The following is a 27,439-nucleotide window of genomic DNA, read 5'->3' as shown; positions in this document are numbered from 1 at the left end:
TTGGGTTGACATCCTTGTTTGGCTCATCAAGGGCAAATGATATCCTTAAGGAATGTGCAATAGGGGGCAAATTTAGAAGCACCATTAGATTATTATGCAGAGAATATGAATTTTTCTCTTTCATCTCTGTGACTCTTTCTAATATGTCATGGTAAAAATCTAGATCTTCTGAATGGGTATAGGTGACAGCTTCGAAAATAAGGTTAAAGTAACATTGAGAGAATTGTGAGGGTTTCTCCCAGAATCCAGGGAGAAATGAAGTTGGTGAGAGGTTTCCAAAATACTGCAATATTCGTTTTCCTACCGTTAAAAAAAAAATCTTTGTCAACTCTCATTTTGGATTATACATCTCTTTCCCATTAGAGAGAGAACACCTGAGGACAGGGACTTTCTTATGCCTTTGTAGCCTCATAACTTAGCAGGGTATGGAACCTATAGTATAAACTAATTCGAGTTTTTTAAGTGAATAAATAATTTAGCTAGCTATTGAATAGAAAAAAAGGTACTACAGATACATCCTTGAGAAGCATACAGCCTTGCAAGGAGGGGGTCCTGATATGTATGGCACAATTAAGCCACAGTAAATGTTGCACAGAATTGAGTGGCAAATCGTGTATGTACTACAGAGTATGAAAATTATAAAATCTTGTAGTAGGGAAAAATTAAAGTACTGTAGATCATTTGGAGGCAAGGTATGGTCAAGGTAGGATTTGTCTGAGCCTTTGAGGATATTTAGAATCTGGACAGAATTCTTGCTGGAAAAAGCCGGAGAGAAGCAGAGGTGGATTCTGACATAGATTCCTTTAGCCCCAAGGACAAGGTAGGTTTCTTTTGCCCAAGGTTGAGACCCACTGGTTTACTGGGGGTGGACTGAGCTTTTTCAGTGCCTTAGCTTTGCTTTATAAACAGAGATGAATCAATATTGTGGTTATCTGGCATCCGACAAAAGCTGCTGCTTTCAGTCACGTGCACTTCAGTTGTGAGCTTTTCGCCTCCTTCCCTGGGTTCCCCATTTATTTTTTTTTCCTTTTTTAGCCTTATCTTGTGATTTTTTTTCTGGGTTCCCCATTTCTTTTCACCGCCCTGACCCGTGGGTTTGTCTTAGCAGTTCGGACTACCTACGAGAGAAGATCAGAGGTGCTTTTTCTCTGTGAGTACGAGTGGAGCTGGGGGAGCCGCGGAGAGCTTGTGGAACTCAAGCTCTCTGCTTTATGCTACTGCTTTTTTCTTTCCTCGGTTTTGATGAGTCGTGAAACAAATCAAGGTCAAGTTAGTCCTCACCTTCCTAACGCGTTTTCTAGGTTTCTTCTGTTCTTAAAAAAGTTCGGGACCTAAGTAGTTACCCAGGTCAAAAGGGCTGTGAGGTTTGGTTCCGCCTTGTTTAAGGCGCGCAGGGCTCCGGGTGGAGCCAGCTGGGAAAGGCTCGCGGCTCGGTGCGCATGCTCCGAGGGCTCGGCCCGCATGCTCCGAGGGCTCGGCCCGGGAAGGCACCACCACTGCGATCCCCAGAGACGGGGCCCGCCTCCTCCTCAGGCTTCCGGGCGGAGAGAAGTGGGCGGAGTGAGGGCCGGAAGCACCGGGTGGGAGTCTTCACTCACTAATCCTCAATTTTCTTGGAGTGCACCGGGCAAACTGATGATTTTGTGAGACGTCTAATCTCTAGTTGTTCCCCCCTCTACTTTACCACAGGGCTAGAAATCGATTTGAGGAAATCTGCTACTAATGAGCGGGCGAGGAGACAACCCCAACGCTATTTTCTCTATTTACGGAAGCTGTGTCCCGGCCTCCTCTGTGTGGTGTTCGCTTCCTTTTTCTCCACACCCCCTCTAGCCGCCTTGTTTTTATCGTTTTCCGCACCTGCCCTTCCCCAGCGCCCCCACTACCCCAAGCACCATGTATGACCGGGCTCCCCGCCTGCTCAGATTGGCTGAAGGTGGCAGCACTGAGGCCCATGTGGGTCCTGGATCCTACCAGGTACCTTTCCTGAAGCAGCAGGCGACAGGTAAGTTGTAGGGAGAGGCCCACCTCCTGTGACAGGCATCCCATCTTCAGCCCGCTCCGCTTCTGTGTGCTTGTGAGTTAAACATAGAGCGGAATAGGCGTTTCGGGCCATTCATACAGCAGTCAGTCAGTATTTGGAAAAACAAAAAACCATAGAGCGGAATAGCACCATTTTGCAAGTGTAACAAAACATGAAGTAGTCAGGGAAAACACTATCGTTTTATTTTACAGATGAGACTAATGGTATCACTTGTCTCATTTCACTAGGCTGGTGAGCATATGGCTAGGACTTGACTATACAATAGTTGTCTACATCCTACTTTTGATTGTACAGTTTAGGTCTAGGATTTTGATTTCCTGGCTCTGTTGACTCTATGAGTCTCCAAATCCTGTGCCCTTACATCCTGCTGTCTCTTTGCTTTGTAATCCTGTCTGCCTCACACCTTTCCTCCCATTAACTTACTAAGATGTAACTTTTATTTATATTTTGCAGTATTATTTGAAGATAGTTCCGTTTTTTTTTTTAGATAGATGTTTCTGACCATCTTCATCTTCTCTTTTAACACATTTCAGGGGAGCCCCTTTTCTCCACATTCTGTAAAGAAAAGCTGTATTTTTGACCAGTGGAGTGGGAAGGATAATTTAAATAATGATTTACAGGCGGGCACTGTGGCGGCTGTAAATAACTATTTATTTACAGCCGGTTGAGGCAGGAGAATCCCTTTGGGAGGCCGAGGCGGCGGATCATTTGAGGTAAGGATTTCAAGATCAGCCTGGTCAACCAACATGGTTAAACCCCGTCTCTACTAAAAACAGAAAAACATTAGCCCGGTATTGTGGTGTGTGCCTGTAATCCCAGCTACTCAGGAGGTTGAGGCAGGAGAATTGCTTGAACCTGGGAGGTGGAGTTGCAGTGAGCCGAGATCCTGCCACTGCACTCCAACCTGGGCAACAGAACAAGACTCCATTTCAAAAATAAGAATAATAATTTGCCCTCCTCGTTTGGTTTGCAGTTAGTGACTTAGACAAAACTTTAAATAAATACATCAAATTTGCTTTCTACTTTTTCTATTCTGATTTCTGGAGCTTAATACCATCCAAATGATGGTTTTTCTTAACCTGAATTTCCCCCATACCTACATTATGTATTTTGAAGCAAATGCCAGGATCCTATTATTCTGTTATGTAACTCATCAGATAAGGGTTGGTTTAGGTTTCTTGGGGTGGAGTACAAATTTGTCTTCTGTCAGTGTTTGAAATTTTGAATTATACTGCTTCACAGCATCTGATATCACTATTCTTGCAGCTTATTCTATGTCTTTATTTTAATGGAGTTGAGCTACTATAAGCACTAATTCCCGCAATAATAGTCATAGGTAGCTAACAATGACCACCTGTGACACTTTGCAATTCTTAATTTTGACACAATTGACCACTTTCTTCTTGGAAACACTTCTTTCCAAAATGTAACATAATTTTCTCCTGGTTCTTTTTCCAACTACTGTCTTGGAAGAGTGTCTGGCATGTGGTTGGGACCTAACATTTGTTAAATGCTGAATCAGAGCATCATTTTCTCCCCCTCTCCAAGCAGTCCTTCATGGTCTTCTTTAAATGTTTTTATGCTTCTTGTGGACGAAAAGCGTCAAACTCTGTAAAATATTTTAAGAGATTTATTCTGAGCCAAATATGAGTGACCATGGCCTGTGACACAGCCCTCAGGAGGTCCTGAGAACATGTGCCCAAGGTGGTTGGGGTACAGCTTGGTTTTATGTATTTCAGGGAGTCATGAGACATTAATCAAATACACTTAAGAAATACATTGGTTTCGTTCAGAAAAGTGGGACAACTCAAAGTGGGGGCTTCCAGGCTTTAGGTAAATTTAAACATTTTCTGGTTGACAATTGGTTGAGTTTATGTGAAGACCAGGCATCAAAGGAAATGTTTAGGTTAGGATAAAGGATTGTGGAGACCAAGTTTTATTATGCAGAGGAAACAGCAGACTTCAGAGAGCAGGTTGTACAATGCTTCTTATCAGACTTAAAAGGGTGTGTGGCTCTTACTTGATTATATCCTGGATCTGGAAAGAAAGGAAAACAAAGGGGAAAGTATATTCTCTATAGAATGTGGATTTTTCCCACAAGAGACTTTGCAGGGCAATTTCAAGGTATGGCAAGGAAATATATTTTTGGGTAAAACATTTTGATTTTCTTCCTTGTTTCATAATGTTATGCCAGAGTCTGATTGGAAAGTAAACCATGATATATAGGGTTAAATAAAACCCTTCTGATGAGAATTTATTGGTTTGTAGGACATGACTCCCTAGACCTCTTAGATAGGAATTTGGGCAAGGTAAAACAAATCAGAGCTGAGTCCTCATTCTAAACATCTTTAAATGTTTATATACTGTACTTTCCATCCTTTGCTTGTTGCTTTTCTCATATGTACTGTCTCATTTGTATCCACAGACCACTATCCATGTTCTGATTCTAATGACTCCCGGAAGGAAATCTTTAGAGATATGGGTGATTTATGTATCTAAGATGAGCTTTCTCCTGATCTTTTGGCTTTCAACACTGCCAGTCACTTTTGTTTGTTTGTTTATTTTTCTTTTTTTTTAAATTCTTTGTTTGTTGTTGTTGATGACCTTGAGTCATAACCCATTACTTTTTTGAACATCTCTACCTAGACAGTCTCTGGTATCTGAAGTTTTTAGTGTCTGAGCTCATAAATTTTTCCAGTAGTTCTGGTCCCTTTTTAAAAATTCCTTATCAGTCTATGATAAACTTTAAGTTTTGGAATTATTCTAGATTCTTTCTTTTTTTTTTCTTTTTCTATTTTTATTATTATTATTTTTTTTTCTAGATTCTTTTTCTCCCTGACTACTCCTGTTGATCATTAACAGCTAATGATTCTATCTTCTCAGTGCTTCTTTGGTTGGTTCCTCTTTTCCATTTAGCGGTCCTTGACTTAGTTCAAGCTCTCATTATTTCTATTTTGAATTAAACCTATAAAATATTACTTGTTTCTCCTTATTTCAGTCTTCAATCCATCTTCTATCTTGTGGCTAGAGTGGTCCTTCTATTACATTATTTGTGGGAAAAAAAAATCCTTGTAACATCAAGGTTAAAATCTAAACTCTTTAACATGGTTCATAATGTTCTTCATGTTATGGGCCTTGCCTCGTTACCCACACCTCCACCTCCACTTGACCTGCATTTCAGTAATTTCAATTTTACAGTTTTCCTAAGTTCGTGCTCACTCACCTCTGTGCCTCTGTATCTGCTGTGTCTCTGTATCTGCTGATACATTTTCCAGTACACTGTTTTCTTTCTTAACTTGGCTAATTCATATTTATTTTTTGCGATTCAGCTAAAGTTAAGTTGTTTACTGACTCTAGGCTTTCTTGGGTTTTTCTTCTCTGACTCCTTTTTTAGTTAGTTTGTTTGTTTTTGTTTTTGTTTTTTTTTTCTTCTTCTCTGACTCCTTAATGACTTTTATAGTGATTCTGTATTGTAGTTAATGTTAACTTATCTGGCAGCCATTGCACTCCAGCCTGGGTAACAAGAGCGAAACTCCGTCTCAAAAACAAAACAAAACAAAACAAAACAAACTTATCTGGCAGCCCCACTAAAATGTGAACTGCTTGAGGGTAATAACCATGATCTTTACTCCATTATTCTTAGTTTTTAGCTGAATACCATAACACCTAAGTTAAAAAACAAACAGTAATCTTGAAATAAAATTAAAATATACTGAGCCACATATAGCATAATTTAAAACTCTTGTAACTTGTAACTTTGCTTAGAGAGCAGTAAGTAGCATGTGGTAAACCCTTCTTTACTGTTTTATAGGATGGTGTCTTGTTGATCTATGAGATAAAGTAGCAAATTCCATGCTTGGGAAATTTGAGCAGCTGCATCCTATAAATCTTGTTTTAGCAATACGAAGAGATAATATGCTGATAATCAATAGAAGGAACGGGTGTCTCTTTAGCGATTTCTCTGCTGGATTCTCTGGAAGATAATTGAAAAGTAGCTGCCATCTCTTTCCTAGGTACATATGACCTCACCTATCTTTAGGACTAGTAATTGGACTATGCAGAAGCATACAATTATTTCAGCTAAGGATCAGATACATTTTGTCAAGTATGATGTAAGAACAACAGATGTAAGGGATTTATACAGCTTACTTGTTACTTTAAATTTCACAAGAGGAAAAGACCTTAGAGCCTTAGATACATATACTCTATTCCCAACCTTCTCCCCTAACTACCGCTCTCCCACTGTCCCCTCACTGTAGCCTGCTTGGCCAGGCCAGTTTTTCAGGGCATTATCTCTCTACATTTTCCTCAGGAAATTCTTTTTACGTTAATTGAAATTCTGTTTCCTTGGCTGTAGGCCATTTTATCAGGGAGAATCTCTTCTACCCAGGAACTGCAACCCGAAAGGACAGGACTAAGCAGATAGTCCTTGACTAATGTAATTCAACCTACTTTTTTTTTTTTTAAATTTTGCACAATGGTATGAAACCAATATGCATTCAGTAGACACCAGACTTCCAGTACCCATACAACCATTCTATTTTTCATTTTCAGTGCAGTATTCAATAAATTACATGAGATACTCAACATTTTATTATAAAATAATTTTTATGTTATGTAATTTTGTCTAACTTTTTTAGGCTGATGTAAGTGTTCTGAGTATGTTAAGGCAGACTAATCTATGCTATTATGGGTTAGGTATATTACATACAGTAGTATTTTATTTTATTTATTTATTTATATTTTTTATTTTTTTTAAGACAGACTTTTGCTCTTGTTGCCGAGGCTGGAGTGTAATGGCATGATCTTGGCTCATCGCAACCTCTGCCTCCCAGGTTCAAGCAATTCTCCTGCCTCAGCTTCTTGGGTAGCTGGGATTACAGGCATGCACCACTACATCTGGCTAATTTTTGTATTTTTAATAGAGACAGAGTTTCACCATGTTGGTCAGGCTGGTCTTGAACTTGTCACCTCGTGATCCACCCACCTCGACCTCCCAAAGTACTGGGATTACAGGCGTAAGCCACCTTGCCCAGCCAATTTACAATATTTTCTAATTATGATGATTTTATCAGTAAGCAACTCTATCACAAGTCAATGAGCATCTGTATATTTTAAAGGGATTAAGAACTGAGAAAAATGCATTTTATTAATCCACAAAAATTTGCTATTAATTCCATCCAGAGTATTTTTCATGTTGTAAATTTGATTTGAATTTTTTTTATATCTTCTCATCATGTTCACCTTTTCTCTACCTTGTTGAATATATAAAGAATATTTAAAATAGATAGTGTTCTTGTCTGCAGATTCCGCCTTTTCATTTCTCGATCTGTTTCTTTTCTCCTCTTTATAGGTCATATTTTCCTGTGTCTTGAAAATATACTCTGTGGTAATTTGTATGACTCATTTTATATGTAGTTTGAGTACGTATGTGTGTGTTTTTATATGTGTTTGGAATGAAATCTGGTTCTTGTTCTCTGACTGTTTACCCTTCTTCTCTGCTTTGGGATAGCCAGGTAAACCATCAGTCACTAAATTAACACCTAGAGTTTTAACATCATCCATGAAGTTTTTCCTGATCACCTCAATGTGAATGAGAACTTCTCTTCTTTTTGAATTTTTGAGCATTTGTCTTCCATTATGGCATTAGAGATGCTTTTCCTTGTTTAAAATTATTTCAATACTTTTCTTAATGCTTCAAGATATTACTTTTTTAGAGGTAAGATCTATATTTTGTTCACATCTTTTATGTTGCCATACTTAGCACAAATAAATAATTCTTGACATTGGTTACATTTTAATACATGTGGGCCTCAAAAGAAACATATTATTTTATTTTAAATAGAGTATCTTTTATTATTAGTCCAGATTAGCAAGATTTTAATTATATTAATTATCACAATACATTCTTGCAGTAATAGCACACATTTTCGTTTAGTATACAAGATTTAGTGTAAAAGTTTTGAGTCTTCACTTGCATTCTTTTATTTCCTATTTGAATATAGCTTCTGCTCCTCTATTCTCTCCTATCTCTTCTTTAATATCCACATTGCTTCAAACACTAGTAGTTTCCTATAGATCTTGAATTTTTTAGAATCAATTTTTTCAGTAGAGTATTCAAGTTTGTATAATCTTTTGATTACTTGTTCCAAAGAAACTTATGTCTTAGATTTGTAAACCTTTGTTTAGGGTCAGCCAGTCAAGAAATACTGATACCAACTATGTGCCCAGGCAAGGAGACATGACCAATTATCTGCTGTAAACCCACTTTAAATTCTTTCCTTCCCTGTTGGAGGCCCAGATAAAGTCTTTGTTGAAGTGATTGATATAGATTCAGATTGCTGTTTGATTTGTATGATCATGGAGCCTATCTATGGTAATGGATTTTAAATTATCAAAATTTGTAAAGTTATTTTTTCACAGGATTTTGCTTTTTGTTCAACATTTTAATTTTTTTGTAAATTATTAAAGTTATTTTTATATGTCTACTCTTTAAGCATAGAAATTCTGATCTTTTTAATCTAGGCTGTCTTTACAAGTTTCATATGCTGTTTTCTACAAGTAATATATGCTATTTCAAAATATAAAACAACAGTCTTCTGAAGATGAAAACATTTTTATCAGCTAAATATAACTGACATTTTCATCCCCACCAAAAATGATTAGAAGACAAGAAGGTTTTAGTTTGTTTTTTCTTTTCTTTTTTCTGAGATGGAGTTTCACTCTTGTTGCCCAGGCTAGAGTGCAATGGCGCGATCTCAGCTCACTGCAACCTCCACCTCCCGGGTTCAAGCGATTCTCCTGCCTCAGACTCCCAAGTAGCTGGGATTACAGGCATGCGCCACCATACCCTGCTAATTTTGTAATTTTAGTAGAGATGGGTTTTCTCCATGTTGGTGAGGCTGGTCTTGAACTCCTGACCTCAGGTGATCCACCTGTCTTGGCCTCTCAAGTGCTGGGATTACAGGCGTGAGCCACCACTCCTGGACTGTTATTTTCTTTAGGTATTTTGTTGTTGTTCAGTAAATCCAGTTCTTTAAGTTCTTGTATTTAATATATTAATAAATTTCTGATCTTATTTAAGATATTTAATAATTTAATAACTTCTCTGACTTGCTGTTAGTTCTGAAGGTAAAGTCTTAACAATTGAGGATACTCATGATTATTTATATTTTGAATGTTTTTTTTTCTCTGAAATCCTTTGACTCCTGTCTTATTTCCTGGTCATATGATTTTATTTTTATAGGTAGTTATGCACCGTTTCTTTCTTTGACTGCCAGAGAAAGTACTTTTACCATTGCCTCTAGCATTCAGAAAGCTGTTCCAGGTCCAGGACACTATAATGTTTCAGAAGCCCTGGTAACTTATTACTATAATTGACTTAATAAAATCATGTTTTCTTCCCTGAATAGACCAAATGTCATTTGTTGTATTTTATTTTCTTCTCGTATTGTCTTTTACTTTCAATTTATATTTTGTAATTTGAATAATATAAAATAAATGTATTCCATGTTGGTTGCATGATTCAGTTGGGTGTTTTTCAATATTCTACGTATTCTGTAAGACACAAAACATTGTTACATGCTGTATGGTCCTTGAGAATGAGAGAATAGAACTCTTGAATGATTTATGGCCCATGGAAGTTGTACAGATAGTCAAAATGTGTAGAAGAGTAATGGCAGTAGAGTGAAAGAATTTGTTTTTGTGCCATACTTTAAAGCTATAGCCATTGCCCTTGTCTCATATGTCTCCTTTTCTGCACAGTCTCAAGAGTCTGTGACTGGAATATCTTCAATGGTTCATTCATGTTTAGAAATAGTGGCTATAACTCGATATCTTCCTGGCCATGAGTATCATCTTTTTCCATTTTCACATAAATTTTGCATTTATATGTACTAGCTCCTAGCTGATTCCAGCAGACCTTTAACTCCCCTGTTGGAGGCCCAGATAAAGTCTTTGTTGAAGGATTGATATAGATTCAGATTGTTGTTTGATTTGTATAATCATGGAGCCTATGGTAATGGATTTTAAATTATCAAAATTTGAAAAGTCTTTTTCTACAGGATTTTGCTTTTTGTTCAACTTTTAAATTTTTTTGTAAAATAAATTATTAAAGTTATTTTTATCTGTCTACTCTTTAAACATAGAAATTCTGATCTTTTTAAAATAATACTCAAGCAGTAAATTGCCTATTTAAAAATAAAAGTTGACTCAGATTTTAAAAGAAGACCTCCTTTATAAATTTCTTAAAAGCTGAATGAAATTGAGTAAGGTCCCCAGTAGTGATAGGCTCTGTGAATAGTGACTGTGAATAACTGGACATCTGAAAAGGGCTATTTGTAAATCAGTGACTTAAAATCTTAGATGATCAATCAAATGCTGTTATCATAACTCATCTTTTTGAAATGATTGCACTATAATTGTTTACAGAAATCTTTATGATGCAGTTGTACCCAAATTAATTGGATATTAGTCAATTGATACTTTTCAGATTCTTGAGAATCCAGATATGTAGCGTGGAGAGCCCTGGAAGAGTCCACCCAAATGTTTGCTCTGCAATAAACAGTGTTTAAAATTAATTTGAACATAAAACCAAGCTGTTGCTAATAAGTCTTTATAAACTTTTCTGGAAATGACCAAAATGTTATTCATGAAAAGAATTAACACTAAATAATCTTTTGAAAGGTTTGCTATTTTGTTTTTTTTTTTTTTGCAACAGGGATGCCAACATTTTTTTTTTTTCTTTTTAGTACATTTCAGGGGTACAAATTTTTCCAAGGGCCTTTATTCTTGCTCTACAGCTTTGGGAATTCCCACCTCTGATTTCTGTTTTAAAACAGAGTTTTCTTGCACTTTCTCAAAGTGCTCCAAGTACAGCACATTTTAGTTTTGAGTTTCAAGTTAAAACTGACAACTATAATTGTTATCTTCTCTTACTATCCCTTTTTACTAGAACTGTGTCTTCAGTCAAGAGTGAACTTTCTTAGCTTGCAGTTTAAAACCATTTTCTGATAATGATTAATACTTATAAAGTAGAAATTAATTGTAAAGTGCTTCTTTTATATGTCAGAAGTTTTTTTTTTCTCTCTATTTTAGTGTAATATAAAAGGAGGCCATAGTCTACAAAACCGGGAGAAACGTTTTAAGAAGTTTATTTCAGATAATCCAGGACCAGCAAGCTATGATCAGTCTTATCCTAGAACACAAGATATCATGAACAGAAAAGTATTAGAGGCCAAAGAGCATCTTCAGTCAGTACGTTGCTATTTTAAATTATACTTGTAATGACATTTTTTTAGTTAAAATAGTAAAGGTTTAGTATTTTATGTGATGTTAGGTACATTTAAAAAGGCTTCCTATAAAAATTAGATTTGTTGGTATTTACACTTTAGTTATTTTATAGGTACATAAACTTTAGTTACTATATTCATATCTAACTTCATTTTTTGCCTCTGGTAAATCTATTAGCACTTTTAATATCTCTGGTGAATAAAAAGTAAGGGAGATTTTACAAACTACCTTAGTGATTTACCTATATATAGAGGAAAGTCTGTGTTAAGTACTATTAATAATATATGACTTCCTGCTGGCAAGGAAGGAAAAGAAATATAAATAATACAAGTTAAACATATGATCCCTGAAGTAAAAAATCTTAAAATTTAGATGGGAGATAGACAAATAGATAGCTGTTAATTCAAGACAAAATGTGACAGTTGGTAAATGAATGATCATGTAGCGAAATGCCATAGGAATTTAAAGGAGGACTACTGTATTATGTGAAGGCGTAATTTATGGAAGCTTTATAGAAGAGGTGGGTCTTTACATGGGCATTGAAGAATAGAGTTGGAATATGCATTCTAAACTAGAGTGTTATAAAAGTGAAGATACAGAAGTGGGTTTTTTTTTTTTTTAAAGGTAATCAAATATCAACTTTATTGTTTCTATAGCACCTTTTTGTACTGAAAACTGTAAAAATAGCATAAACTTTGCTCTTATTGCAACCCAAATTTTTCAAAGCCAGAAAATCTAATTATGCCCTAACCAAACTAGCAAATGCTTTCTTTATCCACAAGTATCTTTGCTTCAATTTCTTGTTGCTGGGTTTCACCTCACTGACTTTGGGCTTCTAAAACACATGGGAATACTTACATGCTTTTTTTTTTTTTTTTTTTGAGATGAAGTCTCACTCTTATCTCCCAGGCTGGAATGCAATGGCACAATCTTGGCTTACTGCAACCTCCGCCTCCTGGGTATAAGTGATTCTCCTGCCTGAGCCTTCCAAGTAGCTGGGATTACAGGTGCCTGCCACCAGGCCTAGCTCATTTTTGAGGTTTTAGTAGAGACAGTGTTTCACCACGTTGGCCAGGTTGTTCTCGAATGCCTGACCTCAGGTGATCTGCCTGCCTCAACCTCCCAAAGTGCTGGGATTACAGGCGTGAGCCACTGCGTCTGGCAGAAGTGAGATTTTCATGGAAGGTAGTAAGAAGGTTACTTTAACTGGAGTGAAGAATTTGTACAGAAGATTAGTATGTGGTATGTTTGGAAAGGTATTGGGTGATAGATAATTAATAATTTTTACATCAAAGGCTACCTCTTTGAAATAAATAATATGATCAAGCAGATCTGGTCACTGTTTAGAGTGGTTCCCGTCTCTTGCCATAACTTCTTCATGTAGCTCATATTACATTTTAATCAGTTTTTTGTTTAGGAGGACATATTTTAAGGCCAAGTACTTAGTTGAATAATATCAGTGCAATGACATTGAGGTTAAATTTTGTAAGTATATTTAAATATCAGATATTTTGTGTGTGGGGACAAAGCAAATGTTCATTTACTTTGAGGTGACTATGTGGCCATACATAATGCTAGATGTTGGTAATACATAGAAAAAATTATTGCTTCCTGAGATTTATAATTTTAATGGGGAAATAATGAATGAAATTTGGTGCAATACTATTAATGAAATGCTATCTTAGAGCTATAATCCAGTGTTTACTAGTAGCTCAAGGTAGAGAGTCTTTGGAGGGAATAGGGGAAACAAATTGAACCTGATCTTGAAGAAGGATTCACCGAGTAGTTAAAAAGAATGGGAAAAATATTTTTTCCCCACTTTATTCATGTGCAGTAAAAATCACATGAATAAAGACACTGAAGTGTTTGCTAGCATGGTATATTCCAGGAAAGAACAAAGTTCTTTGGAATGTTTGGAGTACAGAAGCTAAGGGAGAGTTATAGTAGAGACTGGAGGTAGGGGTTATATTTTGGAAAGTCTTGACATCACACAAATAATTTTGAATGTACTGAAAGGAGGGAAAGCCATTAAATGATTTCTTAATTTATTAATCTCATAGGAATTACTGAATTAATCTCATAGGTATTACTGGAACTACTTAATGATTGTCTTTAATTGATAAAAAATAAAATTCTGGCTGGGTGTGGTGGCTTACACCTGTAATCTCAGCACTTTGGGAGGCCGGGGCAGGCAGATCACTTGAGGCCAGGAGTTTGAGACCAGCCTGGCCAACATGACGAAACCCTGTCTCTACTTAAAAAAATACAAAGATTAGTCAGGCCAGGTGGCATACACCTGTAATTGCAGCTACTTGGGAGGCTAGGGCATGAGAATCACTTGAACATGGGAGGCAGAGGTTGCAGTGAGCCAAGATCATGCTACTGTACTTCAGCCTGGGGAACACAGTGAGACTCTGCCTCCTGCCCCCCCAAAAATTTTAATTAAAAAGAAAAATGGCCAGGAACAGTGGCTCATGCCTATAATCTCAGCACTTTGGGAGGCCTCAGGGATCACCTGAGGTCAGGAGTTTGAGACTAGCTTGGCTAACATGATGAAACCCTGTTTCTACAAAAAATACAAAAAAAAATTAGCCAGATGTGGTGGCATGTGCCTGTAATCACAGCTACTTGAGAGACTGAGGTAGGAGAATTGCTTGAACCTCTGAGGCAGAGGTTGCAGTGAGCTGAGATCATGCCACTGCACTCCAGCCTGGGCAATGAGCAAAAACTCTGTCTCAAAAAAGAAAAAAAAAAAGGCAAATTCTGCCAGTGAGAGTATGTTTCTAACATAATTGTATATGGGCATGTGAACATGCAAATTTAGCATTAATTTATTCATACAGAAACTACAGGAGTCATTATATTCTTAATAATTTCAGTTGCCCAATAACTAAATCCTTTAAATGCCAATACTTTTATTTGATATATTTTATATTAATATTTGTAATATATGTTACACCTTCCTGTTTTTATTGAAGTTTTAAAATATTTTACATTAAAGCAAATTTTGATAAAAGGATAATCACCCTAAAACTTCTGATTCTAACATTAATTTAAAGATAGGGTTTCAACATGTTGGTGAATTTTCACATAGCTTTTTCTGGTATTAAATTATACATGTAGGTGACTTTATACATTTATATATAATTTCACATAACTTAGCTATATTCATAATTCACTTTTATATTTTGCTATTTCCATTTAGCATTACATCATAGACACTTTCCTGCTATATAGCTTGCATACTTAGAATATTTATACAAGGCTCAGGAAACGTGGAAACAAAAGTCAGGAACTGGAAAGAAATGAAGCCAGAAAGTGTTACTGAAAAATATAAAGTTTGTTTTTGCATAGCAGATAGTATACTAGCATGATTGTTGATGTGAATAGGATTGCCTGTTTTTAGAATCAGTAATGATGGCTTTACTAAGCAAGATAAATAACTGATCCAAATGAGAGAGAATCCTTGCTTCTTTTTTTTTTTTTTTTTAATTGCATTTTAGGTTTTGGGGTACATGTGAAAAACATGCAAGGTTGTTGCATAGGTGCATTCATGGCAGTGTTATTTGCTGCCTCCCTCCCCCACACCCATATCTGGCATTTCTCCCCATGCTATCCCTCCCCAACTCCCCACCCCCCGCTGTCCCCCCCACTCCCCCACAACAGACCCCCGTGTATAGTGCTCCCCTCCCTGTGTCCATGTGTTCTCCTTGTTCAGCACCTTCCTATGAGTGAGAACATGTGGTGTTTGGTTTTGTGTTCTTGTGTCAGTTTGCTGAGAATGATGGTTTCCAGGTTCATCCATGTCCCTACAAAGGACGCAAACTCCTCGTTTTTAATGGCTTCATAATATTCCATGGTGTATATGTGCCACATTTTACCTGTCCAGTCTATCATCGATGGGCATTTGGGTTGGTTACTTTGCTATTGTAAACTGTGCTGCAATGAACATTCGTGTGCATGTGTCCTTATAGTAGAACGATTTATAATCCTTTGGATATATGCCCAATAATGGGATTGCTGGGTCAAATGGAATTTCTATTTCTAGGTCCTTGAGGAATCGCCACACTGTTTTCCACAGTGGTTGAACTAATTTACACTCCCACCAACAGTGTAAAAGTGTTCCTATTTCTCCACATCCTCTCCAGCATCTGTTTTCTCCAGATTTTTTAATGATCGCCATTCTAACTGGCGTGAGATGGTATCTCAATGTAGTTTTGATTTGCATTTCTCTAATGACCAGTGATGATGAGCATTTTTTCATATGTTTGTTGGCCTCTTGTATGTCTTCTTTTGTAAAGTATCTGTTCATATCCTTCGACCATTTTTGAATGGGCTTGTTTGTTTTTTTCTTGTAAATCTTTTTTAGCTCGTTGTAAATTCTGGATATCAGCCCTTTGTCAGATGGGTAGGCTGCAAAAATTTTTTCCCATTCTGTTGGTTGCCGATTCACTCTATTGACTGTTTCTTTTGCCGTGCAGAACCTGTGGAGTTTGATTAGGTCCCATTTGTCTATTTTGGCTTTTGTTGCCAATGCTTTTGGTGTTTTGGTCATAAAGTCCTTGCCTACGCCTATGTCCTGAATGGTTTTGCCTAGGTTTCCTTCTAGTGTTTTTATGGTGTTAGGTCTTATATTTAAGTCTTTAATCCATCTGGAGTCAATTTTAGTGTAAGGTGTCAAGAAGGGGTCGAGTTTCTGCTTTCTGCATATGGTTAGCCAGTTTACCCAACACCACTTATTGAACAGGGAATCCTTTCCCCATTGCTTGTTTTTATCAGGTTTGTCAAAGATCGGGTGGTTGTAGATATGTTGTGTCGCCTCCGACGCCTCTGTTCTGTTCCATTGGTCTAAATCTCTGTTTTGGTACCAGTACCATGCTGTTTTGATTACTGTAGCCTTGTAGTAGAGTTTGAAGTCCAGTAGTGTGATGCCTCCTGCTTTGTTCTTTTTGCTTAGAATTGACTTGGCTATGCGGGTTCTCTTTTGGTTCCATATGAAGTTTAAGGTGGTTTTTTCCAGTTCTGTGAAGAAGGTCATTGGTAGCTTGATGGGGATAGCGTTGAATCTGTAAATTACTTTGGGCAGTATGGCCATTTTCACGATATTAATTCTTCCTAACCATGAACATGTAATGTTTCTCCATCTGTTTGTGTCCTCTCTTATTTCGTTGAGCAGTGGTTTGTAGTTCTCCTTGAAGAGGTCCTTTACGTTCCTTGTTAGTTGTATTCCTAGGTATTTTATTCTCTTTGTAGCAATTGTGAATGGCAGTTCGTTCTTGATTTGGCTCTCTTTAAGTCTGTTATTGGTGTATAGGAATGCTTGTGATTTTTGCACATTGATTTTGTATCCTGAGACTTTGCTGAAGTTGCTTATCAGTTTCAGGAGATTTTGGGCTGAGATGATAGGGTCTTCTAGATATACAATCATGTCGTCTGCAAATAGAGACAATTTGACTTCCTCCTTTCCTAATTGAATACCCTTTATTTCTTTTTCTTGTCTGATTGCTCTGGCTAGAACTTCCAGTACTATATTGAACAGGAGTGGTGAGAGAGGGCATCCTTGTCTAGTGCCCGATTTCAAAGGGAATGCTTCCAGTTTTTGCCCATTCAGTATGATATTGGCTGTCGGTTTGTCATAAATAGCTTTTATTATTTTGAGGTACGTTCTGTCGATACCTAGTTTATTGAGAGTTTTTAGCATAAAGCGCTGTTGAATTTTGTCGAAGGCCTTCTCTGCATCAATTGAGATAATCATGTGGTTTTTGTCTTTGGTTCTGTTTATGTGGTGAATTACATTTATAGACTTGCGTATATTGAACCAGTCTTGCATCCCTGGGATGAATCCTACTTGATCATGGTGGATAAGCTTTTTGATGTGCTGTTGCAATCGTCTTGCCAGTATTTTATTGAAGATTTTTGCATCTATGTTCATCATGGATATTGGCCTGTAGTTTTCTTTTCTTGTTGAGTCTCTGCTGGGTTTTGGTATTAGGATGATGTTGGTCTCATAAAATGATTTGGGAAGGATTCCTTCTTTTTGGATTATTTGAAATAGTTTCAGTAGGAATGGTACCAGTTCCTCTTTGTATGTCTGGTAGAATTCGGCTGTGAACCCATCTGGACCTGGGCTTTTTTTGGGTGGTAGGCTCTTAATTGCTGCCTCGACTTCAGACCTTGTTATTGGTCTATTCAGGGTTTCGACTTCTTCCTGGTTTAGGCTTGGGAGGAGGCAACTGTCCAGGAATTTATCCATTTCTTCCAGGTTTTCTAGTTTATGTGCATAGAGTTGTTTGTAATAATCTCTGATGATGGTTTGAATTTCTCTGGCATCTGTGGTGATATCCCCTTTATCATTTTTTACTTCATCTATTTGGTTATTCTCTCTTTTCTTTTTTATTAGTCTGGCTAGTGGTCTATTTTGTTGATCTTTTCAAAAAACCAGCTCCTGGATTTATTGATTTTTTTGAAGGGTTTTTCGTGTCTCTATCTCCTTCAATTCTGCTTTGATCTTAGTTATTTCTTGTCTTCTGCTAGGTTTTGAGTTTTTTTGATCTTGCTCCTCTAGCTCTTTCAATTTTGATGATAGAGTGTCAATTTTAGATCTCTCCTTTCTTCTCATGTGGGCACCTATTGCTATATATTTTCCTCTAGAGACTGCTTTAAATGTGTCCCAGAGATTCCGGTATGTGCTGTCTTCGTTCTCGTTGGTTTCGAAGAACATCTTTATTTCTGCCTTCATTTCAGTGTTTATCCAGTCAACATTCAGGAGAAAGTTGTTCGATTTCCATGAGGCTGTGCGATTCTGGGTTGGCTTCTGAATTCTGAGTTCTAACTTGATTGCACTGTGGTATGAGAGACTGTTTGTTATGGTTTCCGTTCTTTTGCATTTGCTGGGGAGTGATTTACTTCCAATTATGTGGTCAATTTTAGAGTAGGTGTGATGTGGTGCTGAGAAGAATGTATATTCTGTGGATTTGGGGTAGAGAGTTCTGCAAATGTCTATTAGGTTTGCTTGGTCCAGGTCTGAGTTCAAGTCCTGGATATCCTTGTTAGTTTTCTCTCTCGTTGATCTGTCTAATATTGACAATGGGGTGTTGAAGTCTCCCACTATTATTGTGTGGGAGTCTAGGTCTCTTTGTAAGTCTTTAAGAACTTGCCTTATGTATCTAGGTGCTCCTGTATTAGGTGCATATATATTTAGGATCGTTAGCTCTTCTTGTTGCATTGATCCCTTTACCATTATGTAGTGTCCTTCTTTGTCTCTTTTGATCTTTGTTGCTTTCAAGTCTATTTTATCAGAGATGAGAATTGCAACTCCTGCTTTTTTTTGCTCTCCGTTTGTTTGGTAAATCTTCCTCCATCCCTTTATTTTGAGCCTTTGTGTATCCTTGCTTGTGAGATGGGTTTCCTGGATACAGCACACTGATGGGTTTTGGCTTTTTATCCAATTTGCCAATCTGTGTCTTTTGATTGGGGCATTTAGTCCGTTTACATTTAGGGTTAATATTGTTATGTGTGAATTTGATCCTGTCATTTTGATGCTAGCTGGCTGTTTTTCCCATTGGTTGATGCAGATTCTTCATTGTGTTGATGCTCTTTACCATTTCGTGCATTTTTGGAGTGGCTGGTACTGGTTGTTTTTTTCTATGTGTAGTGCCTCCTTCAGGAGCTCTTGTAAAGCTGGTCTGGTGGTGATGAAATCTCTGAGTGCTTGCTTGTTCACAAAGGATTTTATTTTTCCTTCACTTATGAAGCTTAGTTTGGCTGGATATGAAATTCTGGGTTGAAAGTTCTTTTCTTTAAGGATGTTGAATATCGGCCCCCACTCCCTTCTGGCCTGTAGGGTTTCTGCTGAGAGATCTGCTGTGAGTCTGATGGGCTTCCCTTTGTGGGTAACCCGACCTTTCTCTCTGGCTGCCCTTAGTATTTTCTCCTTCATTTCAACCCTGGCGAATCTGATGATTATGTGCCTTGGGGTTGCTCTTCTAGAGGAATATCTTTGTGGTGTTCTCTGTATTTCCTGGACTTGAATATTGGCCTGTTTTGCTAGGTTGGGGAGGTTTTCCTGGATAATATCCTGAAGAGTATTTTCCAGCTTGGATGCATTCTCTTCGTCACATTCAGGTACACCTATCAAACGTAGATTAGGTCTTTTCACATAGTCCCATATTTCTTGTTGACTCTGTTCATTCCTTTTTACCCTGTTTTCTCTAATCTTGCCTTCTCGTTTTATTTCATTGAGTTGATCTTCGACCTCTGATATCCTTTCTTCTGCTTGGTCAATTCGGCTGTTGAAACTTGTGCATGCTTCACGAAGTTCTCCTGTTGTGTTTTTCAGCTCCATCAATTCGCTCATATTCCTCTCTAAGTTGTCCATTCTCGTTAACATTTCGTCAAGTCTTTTTTCAAGGTTCTTAGTTTCTTTGCATTGGGTTAGAACATGTTCTTTTAGCTCATGGAAGTTTCTTATTATCCACTTTCTGAAAGCTGATTCTGTCATTTCATCACACTCATTCTCCATCCAGTCTTGTTCCCTTGCTGGTGAGGAGTTGTGCTCCCTTGTAGGAGGAGAGGTGTTCTGGTTTTGGATGTTTTCATCCTTTTTGCGCTGGTTTCTTCCCATCTTTGTGGATTTATCCACCTATCGACTTTGTAGTTGCTGTCTTTCTGGTTTTGGTAATTTTAAGTCTGCAGTAGCTGAACTCATAAACCCCCTTTTCTTCCCCCTAGGTGGTCTGTCCCAGGGAATTAGGGTGTTATGATTTTCCGCTGTTGCAATCGTTTTCCCTGCCCACAAGGTGGCAGCCTAGTCACACTCAGCCTGCAGAGGCTTCATTGAGCTGCTGTGGGCTCCGCCCGGCTTCCGTGTGAGCTTCCCTGCAGTCCTGTTTATGTGTGTGTAGTTAGAACTGCTTCCGCTATGCTGACCCGCCCCTGTAGTGACAGAGTCTCTATAGTGGCGGGTTGTCTTGGTTATGGCAAATTGTCCTGGGAACTACAGGGTGTTTCCCGGTAGGTGACGCCCCTCCTCCACAGAGCTGGACCGACCCGGGTTCAGCCGTGTTTCCGGAGGCGTCCTCTTTGCCCGGGAATCTCTTGGGTTGAGTTCCTGCCTCAGCTCCCCTTGCTGGCCCAGAGGGGATCCGGTCTCACTCACTCTGCACAAGGGGCCGCTGCTCCCTGCCTCGGGTGCAGGCAGAGCAGCCGCGCCAGTCCAACCAGCGGCGCTGGCAACCCGTGGAGCTTCTCCACCTGTGAATCTCCTGGTCTGTGGGCAGTAAAAATCCGCTGCCCCGTGAGCCGCTGCATCAGCCAAAGCAGCAGCTCTGAGATTCGTGGCGCGCCCTTGCCCGGGAGTGTCCTGGCTTGAATCCCTGCTTCAGCTCCCCTTGCTGGCTCAGAGGTGATTCAGTCTCTCTCGCTCTGTACGTGGATCTGCCGCCCCCCGCCTCAGGGCATAGGCCGAGCGGCACGCCGCTCAAACCAGTGGCGCTGGTGACCCGTGCAGCTCCTCCTCCTGTGAATCCCCTGGTCTGTGGGCAGTAAAAATCCGTCTGGAAATGCGGCGTCCACTCACCCTCTGTGCCTTCTTTTGGAGCTGCGATCCCGACTTCCTCCTAATCGGCCATCTTGAAAAACCCTTGCTTCTTTTAATGACTTTAATAGTTACCTATTCTATTCTATTCTTAATTTAATAGTAGTGTGTTCTCTTGGTTTATAGGATGAAGCAAGACAGACTTGAATTCACTTCTTTAAATTACTTTTATAAAACAAACATTTTTGGCTGGGCACAGTGGCTCATGTCTATAATCCCAGCACTTTGGGAGGCTGAGGCTGGCAGATCATTTGAGACCAACAGTTCGAGACAAGCCTGGCCAACATGGTGAAACCCTGTCTCTACTAAAAATACAAAAATTAGCCAGGCATAGTGGCAAATGCCTTGTAGTCCCAGCTACTTGAGAGGCTGAGGTCAGGGGCAGAATCACTTGAACCCTGGAGACAGAGGTTGCAGTGAGTGGAGGTTGTACCACTGTACTCCAGCCTGGGTGACAGAGTGAGACCCTATCTCAAAAAACTAGTAACAAAACAAACGTTTTTGTTTTATATTATGTAACTCATTAAATCAATATTTAATAGTTGCCTTTTAGTAAAGTTTAATATTTGGTTCTTCATTCACCTTCCTCTGGCCTTTAAATAAATAATATAAAATGTTTCCTTTTAGAAAATTTCAAGCGCACCTACACTTACCAGAAATGTTGATGTTCCTTCAATTCCTTCTTGTGGAAAGTCATATGGTTATCATATTAATGATGATGGCAGTATTATAAAACGTCTTCCACCTGCTAGTGACAATACACTTGGTCCAGCGTATTACAAACCTCCATTTGTAAGTATAATGCATTTCATATTGACAATTGGAAAATTGTTTATGATTTATATGTGGGTTTCTTTTTTTCTGGCTTATTTCTCCAAAAGAAAGTGATTACATGTTTTACTTAATGTAACACGAATTGTGGTAACAAATAGGCTCCCCAATTTTAGTGGCTTAATACAGTAGAATTCTTTTTCCTCATTCATGTGACATTTCTTGTTAAGTGACTTTCCTTCATATAGGGATTCAGGGACACAGGATTATTCCATTTGTGTTTCTGTCATCCTCTAGGGATTTGTTATCCCTATCCAGCTGGCAGAAGACGATGGGGAATTATGTGTTGGAAGTTTTTGTAGGCCAGGCTTGGAGTTATAGCCAGTCACATGGCCATAGTTAACTGCCAAGGAGACTGGAAAATATAGTCTATGTATCTCAGAAGAAGAAGAAATGGGTGTAAACTGATAGGAGTCTCTGCCACAATGTATAATCATAAGTAATACATATTCTTTTTCTGAATTTGAAAAGAAAAAAGAACATTTTGTTTTTAAAAGAATTTGAATCTGAGAATGTAAATGTCATTTATTCCAGAAATGATTATTTTAAAAAAATGATAAGGTGCTTTTCTCTGACTGAAATATCAATTATAGTATAGCTAATTCATCTCATCCAGAGTTTAAATTTCAAGCCTGACCGGAGTTGTCAAGATTTCATTCAGACAATTGAAATGTATGTGTTACCCATGATTACAGACAATGAATATAGATGGTATGTCTGGTTTTACTCAATTCTAAGACAGAAATCATAGTACTTGGAACCAGTGGTATTTTTATACTTCAATGAGATATAGAAGAAATAATTCTAGTGAGGAAAATTCTAAAAGTAAGCATAGATTTAAAGAAAGGCTGAAGAGACATCTTGGGCAAAGAAAAGCCATTCTCAGTATTTATCTTGACCTTTATTCCCAATATTCTATAGTTATTTGTTGGTATATGACTCCATCTTTGGGGTTACATTTATGTACCTTCAAAACCATTTGGTTTGTGGCAGTAGGTACACTGGGAAGTTTTGGGGGTTTTAGATCCTTTGAACCATTTACATATTTTTTCTTAAAATCTTTTAATTATAACATATATCAAACACATAGATAGTATGAAAATAATAGCAGAGACCTATGTAACCATCACACAGATAAAACACATGTTAAAATTTCATCACGTTGGAATTAGCTTTATTTTAAAAGAAATGTCTTATTACAATGTTTGCCCTGTTCTCCTGTCTTTATTCCTCTCCTTTTGCCACAATAAACATTAAACTTTCATTACATATTCATATATGAATAATAATTTTTTTTATGATTTTAACATTGAAATAAATATTATCTGGTGTATATGTTTCTTGGGTTTTTGCTCAGTTATATTTTCCAGATTTAACCATATGACCATATTAGATCTAATTCATTCATTGTTTGCAGTTAGATAAGTTTCTTTTTAAAAAATAATTTAATATTTCAAAATAGTTTCAGACTTAAATAAAAACTTACAATAATAATAATAATTCTTCCTAAAGTACGGAGATCACTGGTATGAAAGAAAAAAAAATAATAATTCTAACCTTCACTCAGATCCTGCAGGTGTTAACATTTTATTACATTTGTTGTATCATTTTTTCTCCCCATATATTTATATTATTATTTTTATTAAATCATTTAAGAGTACATTTTAGACATGATGCCTCTTTACCCCCAAGTAGTTCATTGTATGTGTTCTAATAACAAGACATTCTTAGAATACTAGTCGAAGATGGCTGATTAGAAGCAGCTGTGTTCTGTGGCGCTCACTGAGAAGAATGAAAATGGCAAGTGAATTCACATTCAAATAAGGTATCCAGGTTCTCTCACTGGGACTGACTGGGCAGCTGGTGCAACCTACAGAAAGTGAGGAAAAGCAGGGAGGTGATGATGACCCACCTGGCAGTGGCATAGGGCAGGAAGAGCTCCCTCCCCTAGCCAAAGGAGGCAATGAGTGAGTGTGTGTTGCCCTGACCAGGAAGCTACACTTTTCCCACAGATCCTTGCAACTCATGGAACAGGAGATTCCCTCTTGAGCCCATACCACCAGGGTCTTGGATCCCAAGCACAGCTCTCAGAGGCCACTTAGGTTGGCAGCCACTAAGGCATGCAGCCACTTGGGAAGGCACTGAAATACAGGAGTTGTTTTGCATACCCCAGCCCTGGGAATTCTGATGAGGCAGATTGTCCCTTCCTGTAGGAATGGGGCTGAAGCCAGAGAGCCAAGCAGCATTATTCAGTGAGCCTCACTCCCATGGGACCTCACTAACTAAGACCCACTGGCTTGGAATCCCTGCTGGCCAGCAGCAGCAGCAGCAAGCTGGAGACTACCTAACATGACTGAATTTATGGGGGGAGGGGTAGGTGCCATCTGTGCAGCTCCAGTTGGCTGTTTTCTTCTACTAGTGCCAAAGAAACTGAGTGTTTTGTATTGGGAGGAATTCCCCACACTGCTGCACAGTGGGTGTGGCAGATTGTGGCCAGACTGCTTCTTTTAGTGGGACCCTGATCCATCCCTCATCACTGGGCAGGGCCTCCCCATGGGAATTTCAGAAACTCCAGCCAAGGGTTTATGGACAGAACTCTGGTCTTCTTGGCACAGAGCCCCTTGTGGGGAGGGGCAGCTGCAGTCTCTGTAGTACACCCTATTTAGTCTTTCCTGGCAGCTGGCTCTGGAGAGTCTGGACAGTCTGGACAAGGGGGATTCATCCCAGTTCAGCGCACCTGCTCTGTCAAGGGGCAGCCACACTGTTTCTTTAAGCAGGTCCCTGATCTTGTTCCTCCTGTCTGGGTAAGACCTCCCAACAACGGTCACCAGACACCTCATATAGGAGCGTTCCGGCTGGCATCAGGTTGGTGCCCCTCTGATACAGAGCTCCTAGAGGAAGGAGCAGGCTGCCATCTTTGCTGTTTTGCAGGCTCCACTTGTAATAGAGGGTTGGAGAAGAACCTAGGCAAAAATAGTGTGGAACCCCAGAAAACTGCAGCAGCCCTACAGAAGAGGGTCCTGATGTTAAGAGAAAAGCAAACACCACCACCATCAACATCAATAAAAAAGACTCCACAAAAAACCCCATCCAAAGGTCAGCAACCTCAAAGATCAAAGGAAGATAAGCCCACAATGATGAGAAAGAATCAATGGAAAAATGCTGAAAACTCAAAAAGCCAGTGTTTCTTTTCCTCCAAATGATTGCAGCGCCTCTTCAGCAAGGGTACAGAACTGGGCTGAAGCTGAGATGGATAAATTGATAGAAGTAGGCTTCAGAAGGTAGGCAATAACAAACATCACTGAGCTAAAGGAGCATGTTCTAACCCAATGCAAAGAAGCTAAGAACCATGATAAAACATTACAGGAGCTGCTAACCAGAATAACAAGTTTAAAGAGAAACATAAATGACCTGATAATGGAGCTGAAAAACACAACATGAGAAATTCATGGTGCAATCACAAATGTCAATAGCCAAATAAACCAAGTGCAGGAAACAATCTCAGAGTTGAAGAATATCTTGCTGAAATAAGACAGGCAGACATGATTAGAGAAAAAAAATGGAAAGGAATGAACAAAACCTCTGAAAAATGTGGGATTATGTAAAAAGACTAAACCTATGACTGACTGGAATACCTGAAAGAGATGGGGAGAATGGAACCAAGTTGGAAAACATACTGCAGGATATAATAGAGGAGAACTTCCCCAACCTAACAAGACAGACTGACATTTGAATTCAGGAAATCCAGAGAACTCCAGTAAGATACTCCATGAAGTCAACCCAAAGACAAATAATCATCAGATTATCTAAAGTCAAAATGAAAGAAAAACATTTTAAGTGCTGTCAAAGAGAAAGGCCAGGTCACCTATGAAGGGAAGCCCATCAGACAAACAGTGGACCTCTCAGCAGAAACCCTACAAGCTAGAAGAGATTGGGGGCCAATATTCAACATTCTGAAATAAAAGAGTTTCCAACCCAGAATTTCATATTTGGCCAAATTAAGTTTCCTACGTGAAGGAGAAATAAAATCCTTTACAGACAAGCAAATGCTGAGGGAATTAATCACCACCAGGCCTGCCTTACCAGAGCTCCTGAAGGAGATACAAAGTGTGGAAAGGAAAAACTGTTACCAGCCACTACAAAAACACTCTGGAGTTCACAGGCCAATGACATTATGAAGCAACTACATAAACGAGTCTGCAAAATAGCCAGCTAGCATCATGATGATAGGATCAAATGCATACATAACAATACTAACCTTAAATATAAATGGACTAAATGCCCTAATAAAAGACACAGAATGGCAGGATACATAGAGTCAAGATCCATTGGTGTGCTGTATTCAAGAGACCCATCTCGTGTGTAAGGACATACACAGGCTCAAAATAAAGGTATGGAGGAAAATTTACCAAGCAGATGGAAAACAGAAAAAAGCAGGGACTGTAATCCTAGTTTCTGACAAAACAGACTTTAAACCAACAAAGAAAACAAACAACAACAAAAAAAATGAGGGTGTTGCATAATGGTAAAGGGCTCAATTCAGCAAGAAGAGCTAACTGTTCTAAACATAAAAACCCAGTACAGGAGAACTCAGATTCATAAGCCAAGTTCTTAAGAGATCTATGAGAGACTTAGACTCCCACACAGTAATAGTGGGAGACCTCATTTGCAATATAAAATCATCAAGATAGAACATTAACAAAGATATTCAGGCCCTGAACTCAGCTGTGGATCAAGTGGACTGATATCTACGGAACTCTCCAATCCAAAACAACAGAATATACATTCTTCTCAGCACTACATGGCACTTAATCTAAAATTGATCACATAATTGGAAGCAATACACTCCTCAGCAAATGAAAACTGAAATTATAACAAACAATCTCTCAGACAATGGTGTAATCAAATTAGAACTAAAGGTTAAAAACTCACCCCAAACCACACAACTACATGAAAATTGAACAAACAGCTTCTCAATGACTCCTGGGTAAATAATGAAACTAAGGCAGAAATCAAGAAGTTCTTTAAAACTAGGGAACAAAGAGTCAATCTACCAGAATCTCTGAGATGCAGCTAAAGAAGTGTTAACAGGGAAATTTATAGAACGAAATGCCCACATTAAAAAGCTAAAATTGACTCTCTAAAACTAAAAGAACTAGAGAATCAAGAGCAAATAAATCCCAAAGCTAGCAGAAGACAAGAAATAACATCAGAATGGTACTGAAGGAGGTAGAGACATGAAAAACCCTTTAAAAAATCAATAAACCCACAAGCTGTTTTTTTGAAATTAATAAATAGGTGGATAACTAGACTAGTAAAGAAGAAAAGAGAGAAGAATCAAATAGACACAATCAGAAATGGTAAAGGAGATATCACCATTGACCCCACAGAAATACAAACAACCATCAAAGGAAACTAATAAATGCCTCTGTGGAAATAAACTGCAAAATCTAGAAGAAATGGATAAATTCCTGGATGCATACACCCTTTGAAGACTGAACCAGAAAGAAGTCAAATCACTGAATAGACCAATAATGAGTTCTGAAATCGAGTTAGTAATAAATAGCCTACCAACCAAAAAAAGACCAGGACAAGACAGATTTATAGCTAAATTCTACTGGAGGTACAAAGAGGAGCTGATACCCCTTCTGAAACTATTCCAAAAAAATGAAAAGGAGAAA

The 27,439-nt window shown here is 38.3% G+C and overlaps 1 protein-coding gene across 1 annotated transcript in view; it reads left to right on the top strand.

Moving 5' to 3' along the window:
* The first annotated feature begins 1,573 nt into the window (after positions 1 to 1,573).
* Positions 1,574 to 27,439, top strand: part of STPG2 (sperm tail PG-rich repeat containing 2) — a 1,129,165-nt gene continuing 1,103,299 nt past the window's right edge. Inside the window, exons 1-2 of the mRNA XM_064369406.1 lie at positions 1,574 to 2,002; positions 21,555 to 21,719. The gene's annotated coding sequence lies outside the window, so the exon portion shown is untranslated. The remainder of the gene's footprint in view (positions 2,003 to 21,554; positions 21,720 to 27,439) is intronic.

Source organism: Aotus nancymaae, unplaced genomic scaffold (assembly GCF_030222135.1).
Source record: "Aotus nancymaae isolate 86718 unplaced genomic scaffold, 86718_ANA_hifiasm-v0.15.2.pri h1tg000006l, whole genome shotgun sequence".
Taxonomy (NCBI): domain Eukaryota; kingdom Metazoa; phylum Chordata; class Mammalia; order Primates; family Aotidae; genus Aotus; species Aotus nancymaae.
Note: the sequence above shows the minus strand (reverse complement) of the source record. Positions and strands in the feature narration are given on the sequence as shown.